The sequence below is a fragment of the Sus scrofa genome, chromosome 6 (assembly GCF_000003025.6).
Source record: "Sus scrofa isolate TJ Tabasco breed Duroc chromosome 6, Sscrofa11.1, whole genome shotgun sequence".
NCBI classification, from domain to species: domain Eukaryota; kingdom Metazoa; phylum Chordata; class Mammalia; order Artiodactyla; family Suidae; genus Sus; species Sus scrofa.
The window spans coordinates 164025355-164039659 of record NC_010448.4 but is presented as its reverse complement, the minus strand read 5'-3'; the positions used below and the strand labels follow the sequence as shown (position 1 = coordinate 164039659).

The 14305-nt window shown below is 53.3% G+C and overlaps 1 long non-coding RNA gene across 2 annotated transcripts; it reads right to left on the bottom strand.

Moving 5' to 3' along the window:
• LOC106507666 lies at positions 298-13730 on the bottom strand. 2 transcript variants are annotated; one of them, XR_002345214.1, is made up of 5 exons: positions 13535-13730; positions 11527-11831; positions 10797-11039; positions 9712-9970; positions 298-6978 (listed from the first exon to the last, which is right to left on the bottom strand). It is a non-coding gene; the product is annotated as an uncharacterized LOC106507666 (long non-coding RNA). The 2 variants fall into 2 exon arrangements; XR_002345213.1 differs by lacking the exon at positions 298-6978 and having other exon boundaries at positions 9528-9970.

Genomic DNA, 14305 nt, shown 5'->3' with positions numbered 1-14305 from the left:
AGTGACAGTGCCAGATCCTTAACCTGCTGCACCACAAGAGACCTCCCAGAGGGAGTTCCCATTGTGGCTCAGCAGTAACGAATCTGACTGGTATCCATGAGGACATGGGTTCGATCCCTGGCCTCGATCAGTGGGTTAAGGATCCATTGTTGTCATGAGCTGTGGTGTAGGTGGCTGACGCAGCTCAGATCTGATGTGGCTGTGGCTGTGGCTGTGGCATGGGCGGGGCCAGCATCTGTAGCTCCAATCCGACTCCTAGCCTGCGAACTTCCATATGTCATGGGTGTGACCCTAAAAAGCAAAAAAAAAAAAAAAAAAGGTCAACTGCCAGAAAAGACATTTTCAAGTGTCAGGATGATGGCCAACCACCCATCCATGCATTAATCAGTCCATCCATCCATCCATCCATCCATCCATGAAGCTCCTACGCTGCCAGGCCCTTTGCTGGTGCTAGAACACTGAGGGAGATGGGACACCATAGCTTATAGTAGCAGTTTTGGTGTTTGTCTGGCCACAGTATGAGTCCTGATTCTGCCACTTTCTAACTGTAGCCTCGGCAACTGGTCTACCCTCTCTGAACTTTACATTCCGCCTCTGTAAAAAGGGATGGCTGTGAAGATGAATGGGGATAGTGCATGTGCTAGTCTGCTTGGGTTGTAATAAAATGCCACATACTGGTGACTTAAACATCAGAAATGTGTTTTCGCAGCTCTAGAGGCTGGAGGTCTGAGAGCAAGGGGTCAACAGGGTTGGTGTGTGGTGAGACCTCTTCCCTTGGCTTGAAGATGGGCCTCTGCTTGCTGTGTCCTCCCACGGCCTTTCCTTAGAGCATCAGTTTTATCAGATTCGAGCGCTGCCCTTCCGACATCATGTACCCTTAATTACCTCCTTCAAAGTCCCATCTCCAAATATAATCGCATTGGGAGTTAGGGCTTCAGCATACGAGTTTGGTGGCGGGGCTGGGGGGTGGGAGGGCGACACAGTTCAGTCCACTGCGCCACATTAAGTGGGTAGCCGAGCGTGGACAGTACTTCACAAGAGCTCCCGCGGAGTCTCGGCTTCATGGCTTCGGATGTGACAGTGATGAAGAAGGAAGGAGATGATGGTGGGATGATGGTGGGGGAGGAGAAGAAGCCTCAGTCCCCGTGTCCTTTAGAGTCTCTGGACCTGGCGGCAGAAGCTGGCCTGTACGGAGGAAATGAGAAGAGGGGATGGGGGCACCCAGAGACGGTATCTAAGGGTGGAGTCGGGACGGTGACCCAGGGCTTTGACCACGGGACTCTGCGGCTCAGAGCTGGGGTTTCAAATTTAAGTGCGTGTTTCACTGGACTGTGAGCTCCCTGAGACTGGAGGCTTGCTGACCCAACTCGGGGGGCCCCGCACAGAATCATGCACCCGAGAATGTCTGCTGACCAACTCAATGGATACGTGAGATTATGAATGAATGATAGAGATGAATAGGGCGGTAGGTGGGTGAATGGGTGGTCAACCGAACAGAGGAGGAATAATTGGCCAAGTTAGTTAATCCTCTCTAACCCTAGTTTCTCCAGCTATAGAATGTGTATTAGCAATACAGACCTCACAGCTAGTTTTGAGGATTTATTGAGATAATACAAGCAAAGCCTTTGGCATTGGATAACGTTGTGAGTCACACGGGAAGTCCCCTTGACATTGGATAATGAAGACATAGAATGAGCTTCTGGATGGGAGGGGCTGCTGGACCAGGCATCACCCACTCAAGCCTCACATCTTCCCTCCAACCTCCGAGGGAGCAGGTCAGTGTCTGGGGGACACAGGACTGTCTGTCCATCTGTGCCAGGAGGTACAGGAGCAAACAGAAGGGCCCACCCATGGCACTGCTTGACCTCCCACTCCAGCCTCCTTAAAAGCCTTGGAAGGTACAACGGGATTTTTACAATCATTTGTCAGAAGGTGGAACTGAGGCCAAGGGACGGGGAGTGACTTGCCAAGGTCATGGGCACGAGCATGCCCAGGGCAGAGCTGGGACCAGAACTCCCTTGTCCTGACTCCCAGCCAGGCCTCTTTGCCCTGTACCCATGGGAGGGGACCCATGGCCAAGCAGAAACGCGTGGTCACCTCCAGCTGCTTGGAGAGCCCCATGGCATCGGGGACACTGGCGTCAGTGGTCCTTAGCTTGATCCTCCACTCTTCGGAGGCCTAAGGACTTGCTCTGGCCCCTGCCTCAGCAGAGACCCAGGCAGGAGTCCGCAGGTGAGGTCTCGTGCCCGAGATCTGGGCTAAGTGGGGTCGCCGATGTGTCCCCCACGCAGGGGGTACATGATAAATGGGATGGGGGCTGAGGGAGGCTTAAAGGGGTTCCCTTTGAACGGACGAGACAGGGCACCAAGGAGGGTGGTGACGGGAATCTCGAGGCAAAGACAGAGGCGGGGGAGGACCTGCTCCCCGTTTCCGGGAGCCGACCCGGTACCGGTTCAGACACTCGGGAGCCAAGCACACGAATGTCCACTCCCTGCTCCTCACGGCGAGCCAGTGCGTCTCTGCACCTCGGTTGTTTTCAGGTTAAAATGGGCACAATCCTCGGGTACCTAGCTTAGCGTGTCGCCAAGAGGGTCAAACGAGGCGATACTCTTAGGCACCCAGAAAACATTCGCTGAGACCAGGTTTTGCTTTTGCCTTCAGCTCAGGGGTTACAGGAGGAGCAAGGGGGGCCGTGGCCATCGCCCCACATGCCCGAGCTGAGCGGGGCGGGCGGGGGAGAAGCCAGGCTGTGCCAACCGATGCCCAGTGATAAAGCCTGTTTCTAATGACTAGAGAAAGCTCTTGGCTGAATGCCGGTCCTGGAAGGGCCACCTCAGCTCCTGTCAGGCCGTGGCAGATCCGAGGGAAGCTGCACATCCCTTATGGAGGGTGGCTTCTTTTATTCCATTATTTTCATAATAGACTCACTGACACAATATTATTCTTGGCTCCAGCTCAGGCCCTCTGCTTGTGCTCAGAGGCAACAGGCTGGCTGGCCAGGGAACTGCAAGCTTCCCATCAAGGGGGTGTGGGGCACAAAGGCTCAGCAATTTCTTGTCCTCTAGAGCATTTCTGGCACCGTGAGGAGGGGGTGAGTCTTGCACAGTTGGGACCTGCAGGCCTGGGTCTGGGCTCCCTCTGCTCCTTGCGGGGGGGGGGGAAGAGAACCGAGGCCAAGAGGGAGAGAGAAGGGGGTGTGTATTGTCCCTGGTGATCCCGTCATTCTTTTGGCAGTCTCCCCCCCCCGCCCCCGACTATGCACGGCCAGAGGACCAGCCAGAACAGTGGTCGTCAAACTGTGCTCCGTGGAACCCCGGGGTTCCTCAGAATATGGGCGAGCAGGATGGGCTCTCACGCCCCCCTCAGCCCAGTCAGCCCTGATCTTATTTTACTTTTATGTTGGGCTCCTTTCTAAGGTTTTATTTGAAGACAGGATTCTGAGGGTTAACAGGAAAATCTGAACACGACTGGTTATCTCACTTCTTGTCCGCAAGGGAGACCGCGGCCCAGAGAGGGGCCAGACTGGCCTAAGGTCACACAGTTGGCAGAGTGAGGACCTGTCGCTTGGCTGCTGATTGTGTGAGGAGCCGGAGCCAGTCTGTGAAACAGCCGAGAACAAGAGACACTGGTTCAGCAGCAGGTGTGCAGCTGGGGTCCGGGCGGAGCCTTGGCCGGGTGTGGGGGCCCCCAGAAGCACGCACCCTCCGTTTTCCTCAGCTCAGTTAAAGTGGTCTCTGACGGCATTCAGTGGGGCCTCACGGGGGGACTCAGCCCCCTGCGCCACCTTGAGGGTCGGCCTCCAGGAACCCCTGTGGGAGGAGAAGTCCAGGGTCCGGAGCTTTGGACCCGCTGGGGAAAACAGCGCTGGGTGCGGGCAGGTGTTCAGAGGCAAGAGGTGCCCCCTCGGGCTGGTTTACGGGGGCGAGGGATTTTTTTTTTAAACTGTGCTAAAATATATATAAAATTTAGCATTTGCACTATTTTAAAGCATCCAGTTCAATGACATTTAGTGAATTCACACTGTTGTGCACCTGTCACCATCCATCCATCTCCAGAACTTTTTCATCTTCCCAACTGCATCTCTGCACCCGGTAAACACGGAAGCCCCGGCCATCCCCCTCCCCCAGCCCTGGCAACTCCCGGTCCAATTTTGGTCTCTATGCATTTGCCTATCCTCGGTTAGGAGGTGAGTTCTTCAAAGGGACTGTTTACAAAGGTGTGCGTAGGGATTGGGAAAAGCCACCAGCAGTGGCCTGGGGCTGATAACTCCAGCCAAGGTTCCCTCTCCTCGAGGCCAAGGCTGGGGGGCTCCCGCGGGGCTCAGGATGGGCCCGGAGGGAGGGTGTGGAGGACCCCTGGGAGACCGTGAGCTTCTGGAAAGCCCGGGGAAAGCTCCAAGCTGTTTAGAAAGACACTAAAAGAAACTGCAGAAGCAGCGACCCAGTCAAAACGCTCTTATGGCCGTTTGTATGTATATTGTAGGACATCCATGACGGGGAGGGTGGAATGGGTCCCATTTCCTGTCCCTTGCTCCCTGGCCACTCGTCTCCCTCAGGGATTTGCTTGCAAATTGGTTTTGCTTCGTGGCAGGTGATGAGCAGGAGGAGCGGGGCTCCCCTGCCTCCTGGTCTGATTTCACAAGCTCAGCCTTGCCAGCTTCTGCCGTCCGCCTGCCCGTCCTCCACCCTCCAGAGATGCAGCGTAACTGGATGCTGGAGAAAGAACCCCCAGAGTAGAGGAGGTAGCTCCTCACTCCCCTTCCCCTGCACCCGGGCGTCTCAGCCACGCCAACAGGACTGACTCCGTGCGGACCCTTCCCCATCACCTCCATGCACACATTTGCTCTCTCTCTCCTCTCCTCCCCTTTGCACTCCTCATCCTCTTTTTTCTTCCTTCATCCTTGGGTATTTCAGGCCCCGCACATCCATTGGAGAGCCCCCCTCACTTTCTGACACCCTGTGGCCCGGTGCCTTCCTGCATCCCCGAGGTGAGGGAATCTACTTCCTTGGTTGGTCGGGGGGGGGGGAAGACCTCAGGAGACCCTAACTAACCGCTTGCATCCCTGACTGTTGGGGGTGTGGGGATAGGAGGGGCTCAGGAGGGAAGCAGTCACTGTCGGAGGCAGGACCCCCAGGTTCCATCCCATTCTCACCTGCTGCCTGTAATAAAAATTGTCATGAACTCATTATTTTCTGGATAAACTCACTTCTCACAACAACCCTGCTCAGGAGGCTTTATTCCCATTTGGCAGAGAAGTTCAAGGAGGAGAGAAGTCCAATGACTTATCAAAGGTGGCGGAGCTGTCTATCGCAGAGACTTGAGTGGAGGCAGACCTGTCTCCAAAGCGCTTTTCAACCAATTCTTTCCAACCAGTTCAGGACGCGGGAAGTTCCGGTTTCTGAAAGCAGGGAAGCAGAGATTGAATGGCCACTTATACAGGAGAGAGCGCAGTCCAGGGGAAGTTTCGTTCCAGTCCTGAGATGCTAAGAGTCTAGGTTCCGATCTGGATTTTCTCTGACCAATGTGTGCCTCTTGGGAGCAGCGTTGGGGCGCCTCAGTGAGTTCTGGTCACTGGGGGGCAGGAATCCTGGGTTGCGCAGGGTGGGGACAAGGGGCCGGAGGGGAGGGCGCTAGGGAGAAGTAACCAGCTTAATAAAGTCACCTCTCTTGTTCCTCTTCTTGCTGGTTTTTTCTTATTGCCCTGGGCTGACCTCAGAGTCCCCAAAGGGCAGTATTTTAAAATACATTCAGTTTGGAACAGAAGTGTCGCCAAGGCTGCAAAGTGCACGTTATAGATTGTAACAAAACAAGCCCAGGGCAGGGAGCAGGAGGGGCAGCTTGAAATCTGTGGCTGCTGCAGGTTTGTGGTGTGACGTTGGGTCATCTTCCCCACCTGTTTAGTCATGGCTGAGGACCCTCTGGTTTCTGATGCTCGGTTTTCTGGGAGGGAAGCAGGCTCACCTGTGTGCCCATGGAGCTGGAGCTGCACCACGGGGCTCTGCAGGAGGCAGGGTGTGGCTGGTGTTGACTCGGTTTCCCTGCTTGCCAGCCCCCAGGCTCCTGACCCTCAGAAGTGGAGCAAGATAAGATGACTTTAAGCTTCTTTGGGGGTAGCTTGTTATGCACCAGTAAATAACGGAACCACTCATCTGATCATGTGGCAGAGATGGTGGGTGGGGGGCTGGCTGACAGCCTGGGAGTCTTCACATGGGGGCCGTCTCAGGCTTCCCAGTGCAGCAAGATGGGCCAAGCCCCAATGTGTAAGTGCTTTGTAAGCCTCTGCTTGCATCATCTTTGCCAACAGCCACTGGCCAAAGCAAATCCTTCACCCAACTCATCATATTCCAGGGGTGAGGAGACAGACCCCATCTTCTGAAGGCTGGGGAAGAACTTGGGGCTGCTTTTTTGCCATCGCAGAACTGGAGGCTCCTGCCCTCAACACCCCTCCCGTCTCCGCTTCCTCACTCTTGAGCAGCCTCCTTTTTCTGAAACTCTGCGCCTAAATCAACACTTCCTGAGCGCCTGTGATGGGGCAGGTGTTTTCACCACCATGGCCTTGTGGGCGAGGAATGCAGGTTCAGAAAGACAAGGTGGTGGCCTGAGTCATAAAGCTGGTAACTGGTAGGGCCAGGATCCAGCCCAGGTCGAGGAATTCCAAGCTTGGCATTGGTTTTACTTTCGCTGTCAAGATGCCCAGAACTTTCCATTTACCTCGGTCTTTTCAGACACACACACAGGCAGAATATGTGGAGACGGGTCCTGGCTGGGTTCTCCCCAGGCACCCCTGTTCTGGGACTGCTGGTTGGGGCTGGAGGGAATCAGTCTGTCTGTCTGGGGCAGGAAGTTTGGGCAAAATGAACAGACTCTAGGGGGCGACAAAGGCCAAGGTGCCTTCTCATTGCTACCCTCTGCTCCGTCCCCTTCTTCCTTAGAGGAGGGAGATGCTGGCCAGCAGGAGAGAACTGTCATCTTCAGGCTCTAAGAAACCAGGGGAGGTGAGGAAAGAGAAGGAAGGGGAAAGAGAAGGAGGGAGAAGAGAGAGGCAATAAGGTAAAAATAGAGGGAAAATGATAAAAAGACAATTGGAGAGATATTGAGGCGTAAGACAGAGAGAGATGGGAATAAAGAAAAAAAGAGAGGGACCGATGGGAAAATCAACTCTAAGACGGGTGGAGAGGAACAGAGACAGGGAGACAGAGAAGCTTGGAGAGAGATGAGACAGAGAAGGGCTGAAGGGAGAGAGATAGGAAGCGGGCAGAGCGGTGGCTGAAGGAGGCGGGAGGAGACGTTAGTTGTGCTGTGTGCCCTCGCTAGGGCAGGTCGGCTCTCTGAGCTCCATCGCCCATCAATAAAAAAGGACTGCCTTATGGAGCAGGCGTGAGGATGACCTGAGCAAATACACGGAGGACTCTGGAAATGCTAAAGCAAGTGTGAACCCACCATTGCTAGTGCTGACAGTATTACTCTTAAGTCATGGTGGGAGAAGGTAATGCTGGAAGAGAATGTCGGAACAGGCGAGACGCTTCATGCCTCTTCTGTAAGGAGCATCTTGATACCAGGGCACTGTTCCATGTAAGATGCCCGATTAGTCTACTCGGGGCGGGGGAGAGTGGCTGTATCACAGATACATAATCAAGAGAAATAACTGAGAGCACACAATTGCTCCTGCAACTGCTCTCTTTGTTTTTTAGGATCACAGTCAGTGTTTGAGTGCACAGTGGACAACCGTCTACACATATGCTGTAGGTCATCAACCCATCAGAACGTCGTGGTGATGCTGCTTTTACGCATCTCATGTCAGTGAACTTAAGTTTTTTAAGACTGACAGTGTGATCTCAAGACATACTGAAGACTAACGGTGTTTTGTGTGGATTTCTGCTTTGGATAAACACGCAGTGCCCCTCCACTCTCCGTGAACTGCACTGCATATTGCTGGAAGTTAAACAGCTTTTCTTGAAAGTTCGCTGGAAGCTTTTGACAGGTAGGTGTTTAGTGTCTCCATTATGAGACTTGATGGATCAATTTGTCAGACCCACCTCACACCACTCAGAAAATTCTCTGATTTATTTGTGAAGACTGGGCAATTTTTTGCTGCCAGTAACTTCACTGGCTGGTGGGTGGCAGGCCATTTCTTGCATAAACAGTAACTTTTTTTTTTTTTCCGTATCACCATGCCATCGTTTTGAAGACATTTAAAGCGTAACTAGGGATCCACATTTAGTTTATAACACTGTTATTGTCATTGTAAATCACACACTGAAGTGACACTGCATAAACATGACAACGACCTGACAACGTGCTCCTCCTCTTGGAAGCGGACCCACGATGATAACACACATTCTGATTTCAGAAATTATAAAGTGTAAAGAAGAACAAATCTAGGAAATGCTGGTGGATGAGAACAATGGAAATGACCTGAGATCACTTATTGATAAGAGAGAAAAAAATGAATGTCTTTAAAAAGTCCTGATTATATCTAGTGTATTAAAACAATTCAAAATTGCTGCTTGGGATGCTTTTGCCTCATTGAAGGAATGAGATGCTATGCCTGCAATACTCATTGCTGCCACCAGGGAGCGGTAGTGTCTTGAACGGCCTGAGTATCTGAACTTTCCCCATGGGGTCTATCAAGTGTCAAAGGTTCATGCACTTAACTGGTCCGTCCCTGCCTCCCTCACCCAGTAAAATAAATCTGGTTTGAATCCTGGTTCTGGCACTTAGTAGCTGTGTGGCCTTGGGCAAGTTAGCTTTCTCACTTGAGGGGAAGGGGATAAAGTAGTGTCTTTCAGGACTTTTAGGCATTTTATTTTTTAGAACGCTTCTCAACTTACCAAGACCCCTCGGACCGTGTACCTCCAGCTGCCCACACACCCTGCCACGTGGTTAATGTTCACAGCTCAGCTGTGAGCTGCCCAGGGCAGGGAGCGTAACTGATACCTGGGCTAAGCCCTTACCTTGGCGCAGGTATCAATCTGGACTTACACAGCAGTCGAGGCTACTGTTTATTGAGCATGTACTCAGTACCCATCTCAAGGCCAGTTCTTTTCATCCTCACAGCAACCCCCGTGTGGTCGGTAGCATTACTGTGCCCATTCCACAGAGGAGGGAATCCCCAGGGCTGTGGGAAGATTAAATGACTTAATGCTTAAAACTTGCTGGCACAGTGCCTAGGACATAGCAAGGGCTGTGTTCACAGTGCTTATTATTTATGGGGAAGGGGTCAGGCCTGTGGACTGAGAAGTATAAAACAGCAAAGAAGGATTCCCGTTGTGGCGCAGTGGTTAACGAATCAGACTAGGAACCATGTGGTTGCGGGTTCGATCCCTGCCTTGCTCAGTGAGTTAAAGATCTGGCATTGCCATGAACTGTGGTGTAGGTTGCAGATGCGGCTCGGATCTCAAGTTGCTGTGGCTCTGGTGTAGGCCGGTGGCTACAGCTCTGATTGGACCCCTGGCATGGGAACCTCCATATGCTGCGGAGCGGCTCAAGAAAAGGCAAAAAGACCAAAAAAAAAAAAAAAAAAAGCAAAGAAGGGGCTGTAGAAACATCAGGGTTGGGGGGCAATTAATTCTTCTTGGGAAGGGATCCAGGAAGGCTTCGCAGAGGAGGCAACACACAAGCTGGATGATAAAGGGCAAGGAGGGACGGCAGAGTGTGTTGCTTGTTTTCCCAATTCTGTTTTTCCCCTCTTCCTTTTAATAAGAGACGTACCCTTCCCAGTGAAGTTGCTTCCCATGGCTGGAATGAGGACGTGGTATGTGCAGACGAGTTCTGGCCGTGGAGGGATGGCAGAGCAACAAAACAGAAGGAACCTGGGTCCCTGGACGACCTTGGAGAGCACAGCTGTCCCGTTCACCCGGGGTCACATGCCTATCTCCAAACCACTGCACGAAGAGACACGAACTTCTGTTCTGTTTGAACCACTGTATTGTGGGCTGTCTTCCCTAGAGCCTTTGATTTAGTCTGAAGCCTACAGAGAGCATCAGGTAAAAACAGAGGACTGTTACGGGACAGAAGAAACAGCATATCCAAAAACATGAAATGTGAAAGAACTCAGAACGTTTTAGGAAATTATTTCTTGGGGCATTTTTTTTCTCTCTTTTTTTTTTAGGGCCACACCACGACATATGGAGGTTCCCAGGTTAGGGGTTGAATTAGAGCTGTAGCTGCTGGCCTCCACCACAGCCACAGCAATTCGGCATCTGAGCCACATCAGTGAACTACACCATAGCTCACAGCAATGCAGGATCCTTAACCCCCTGAGGAAGCCAGGGATTGAACCCGCGTCCTCATGGATGCTAGTCAGGTTCATTAACCATTGAGCCACGACAGGAACGCCTCGTGGGGCATTTCTGAGGCCCAAGCAAGACAAAAGTACGTGAAGTGCTTAGTACAGTACCTGGCACATACTAAGTGCTCAATAAATACAAGTCCTGTTTTTTTTCCATCTGATGTAAAGGACTTCTCAGAGCCTCAGCTATACGGGGCGGTGGGGGGGGTGTGACGTGTGATGAAAACAGAGGTCTGGACCTTTCTGTTCTGAGAGTATAAATAACGGGGAGAAACTGTATTGGGAACAAGATTTAAAAGAAAAGCAGTTACCAAGGGATGAAGGGGTACCCTGCCTTCCCACCGATTTAGATAATTTAGCTTACCAAGACTTCCGTGCCCTCCTATCACTCTAGTGAACGCCTGTCCTGCTCCGTGGGCCCTGAAGCTCTGGCTGCCCAGTGCTCCATGCTGTTCGTGGGCAGGATTCTCCGTTCTTTCTCGCCAGCGTACCTCCTTTTCCTCACCTCGAAGACTGCGCAAACGTCAGGTTGGGTGAGATCCATCCTGACTCTCTGGGCAGGTCTCCGTGATTCTCTGTGGGTACCAGGCACGTCCATCGCGGCTCTACACTCTTATTATTGGTTCAGGTGCCCTTTTCCTGCCAGACCGTGAGCGCTCCCAGGGCAGGGACCATGAGTATTTTACTTGCGTTTCCTCCGCATCCGCTTATATTCCGTGACCTCTGCGGGGTCAGTTGTCGGGGTACACTTAAGGGATGTTAGAAAGTCAGACGTAAACAAGAGAACGTTTCTCATCTGCACAGTAATGTCTGAGCTTTGCCATTTAGGCATTATTATACCTTCTTTTGATCTTTTTTTTTTTTTTTTCTTTGTAGGGCCGCCCTTGCGGCATATGGAAGTTCCCAGGCTAGGGGTTGAAAGGAAGCTGCAGCTGCGGGCCTCCGCCACAGCCACAGCATCACAGAATCCGAGCTGCGTCTGTGACCTGTGCTGCAGCTTGAGGCAACGTCAGATCCTTAACCTACTGAGCGAGGCCAGGGATCGAACCCGCATCCTCACAGAGACAGTGTCGGGTCCTTAACCTGCCGAGCCACACGGGGAACTCCCCTTCTTTTGGTCATCTTAAAATGCTCTTTCCTGGGGGTGAGGAGTCTAGGAGGTGGTTTGGAAGAGTGAGGGAACACCGAGTTGGTGGTTAGCCCCAGGTCTAACCACAGCTCTGTACTGTACTGACCTGCTGAGTAGACGTGGACAAGAGCCTTTGCCTCTGGGTTCAGGTTCCTCGGCTGTAAAATGAGGCACGAAACCTCACAATAGTGCTGAAAGAAGTGAGTGTGCAACAGCAGCGCCTAGGCTTTTGTAGAAATATTAGCGCCATTAATCACACCCTGTAAGGTGCCCGCATCTCCGCCGTCTCCCTGTGGAGTCCAGGTTGCCTGGTGCCACTTCCTAGCTGTTGACCTTCTCAACAAATGGGTTCACGTCTCTGGGGTGCAGTTTTCTCATCTGAAATATGCTAATGTTGATCTTAAGGAGTTTCTGCAAAGATTAAATAAACATTATTTTATCATATTTATAAGATTTCACTATTATCTATAATATCTACAGTATGCATTATACTATGTGTATACAAAAAACTTAGGCTAGTGTCTGGCATGAGGTAATCCTGCATACACATTTGTCAGTGTTCTCTCTCTCCCTCTCCCCATCTGTGTCTCCCCCCTCCCTTCTCTCTCTCCTGCAAGGCAGGTGGCAGGGGAGCACCAGGCAGCTAAGATGGGGGGGGGGCGGTTTTGCAGAGGGTGGGGCCAAATGAGAGCAAACTCTCCATCAGATCTTAACTTGGGAATCTGCTTGCTGGATTCACAGGGAATTTGCTGCTAAGAACCAATGAGAGAACCTATGTTTGCCAATGATATTCCTTTTTAAGAATCTCAGGAGGAATTCCAGGTCACCTCTCCAAAACACTGCTCTGCAGCTCCATGCCTTTTGCAATAATTGCTTGGGCTTCAGGAACAGACGTGGGGCCCCCAGTGTGCACCACGCCCTGCAGCCTGGGTTATACCTGCTGTAGCCCCTCACTCTGGATCCTCCTGAGGCGGTGAACCATTGCTTTGTTTGTACTGAGGTAGAAAAAAGCTGACAACTCCTGGAATGGATAATGCAAATCCCCAGATAATCCCCAATTCCCTATGACCCCGTAATTTTCACTTCCCTCTCTGCAGCTGAACCTTTACCAGGGCTTCCTGAAGGGGGTCCCATCACCTTGCTTGCCTGTTCCATGCAAGCACTTCAGTGCATACATTCCCCGGCACTAGGTGGGTCCCCGGGAACCATCTGCTGGATGACTGACAGGCCACATTCATTGCAGTCCTGGGTACTGCAGGTGTCACTGCAGACGGGCGACAGACACACTGTGCATTTTCTTGTTTCATCTGTGCCACAGCCTAAGGGGATGGGGACTGTCGTTCCCATTACACAGATGAGGAAACTGAGTCTCAGGGAGGCTAGAGAGCCTATTTACAGTAGTGGCAGGGTCAGACCACGGTGCAAAGGTTGGAAAATATGGGGCCAATTAGGAAGGGCAGAGGATTTCAGGGATGTTAGAGTCAGATGTAAAAAAAAGAACATGTTTCTCATCCAAAGATGCCGGAACTTTGCCATTTAGACCTCATTAGAGGGAAAAGAAAAAGCAGTTTGGTAGACATGGAACCTATCTGGTTTAGGAAACAGGAGGCCTGGCTTCCTTCCCATCTTGCTTGCCCCGGATTCATCTCCGTGACCCTCTGGAGGGTCTTTCCCGCTGGCAGCTTTCGTTTTGGCCCTTCCCTTTCCAGGCGTCTAGGCATGTGAGCCCCGGCCCTTTGCGGAGGTCCCCGCGAGGTTCCCAGGGCCGGGCTGGTCCGGTGGGGGGCAGAGGCCTGGCTCTCTCAGGGGCCCCACCGATGCTCTGCTCCTCGCCGCTGCCCAGGGATGGCGCAGGGCACCGGCCGCTGGGCCCCCCTGCCCGGGTAGCCCTCTTCTCCCCCCCCCCCCCCCCCGGGCCTCTGCTCCCCCCTCCCTCCATCCCTCCCTCCCTCCCTCCCCGCGAGCGGGCGGCCGGGGCGCGGGCCGGGCGCGCGCTGGGTGGTCCGGCGGCCGGGGGCGGGCGGTAGCCTGCAGGCGTAATTGGCATGCACGCCGTTGTAGCTGAGACCGCTTAATAAAGCATTACATATCTCACCGCTTCCATATTTCATTACCTCACGCGGAGCCTGTGAGAGGGCCCTAATGGGAGTCAGCTGTGTTTTTACTTTCTGTTGTCGGCCGGGCCGGGCTTCTCTGCGGATTCTTTGAAATGAAATAATGTGATGCACGCCGCGATAAGGGCCGGCCCCGTAATGAGGCCCAGGCCGCGGGGCGGCCGCGACTGCTCCAGGTGTCGCGTATTTGGGCTCCGAGGACGACGAGGAGGAGGGGCGGCGCCGAGGAGGGAGGGGAGGGGAGGGGGGGGCGCGGGGCGGGGGCGGGGGGACGGGCCCGTGGGGCTGGGGGCCGGGCGGAAGCCCGGGAAGGCGGAGGCAGCGGCGGGCTGCGGCAGAAGGAGGCCGATTCCGGGAGAGGTAGGCTGGCGAGTCCTGGGGGCCCGGGCTGACATCCCGATTGCCCCGGCCGGTCAGTGGGTGCGCCTTGTGCCCCATAACCCTCCTCTCCCCGTGGTGTTGCGCTGAAACGAATACAAGACGTTGGTAGACTGGAAAGGGCGCGTGGGAAAGAAATGGAATCGTTTGTTGAGGAAGGAGCTGAGGCCCTTGGAGCAGCCCCTTTGGGCCTGGCACCTGCCAGCAATGTCAGCAGCCTTGCTTGCTAAGCACTATGACCCCCCTTTTCTAGAGGAGGAGACTGAGGGTCGAGAGGGAGGGACTGGCTCCAAGGCCCGTGGTAGAGAGGCTGGGGGCAGCCCTGGGCATGGAGCCAGGGGAGACAGGAAGAAAGGGAGAAGGAGATAAAATTGGAGGAAAGTGGGGCCCCTG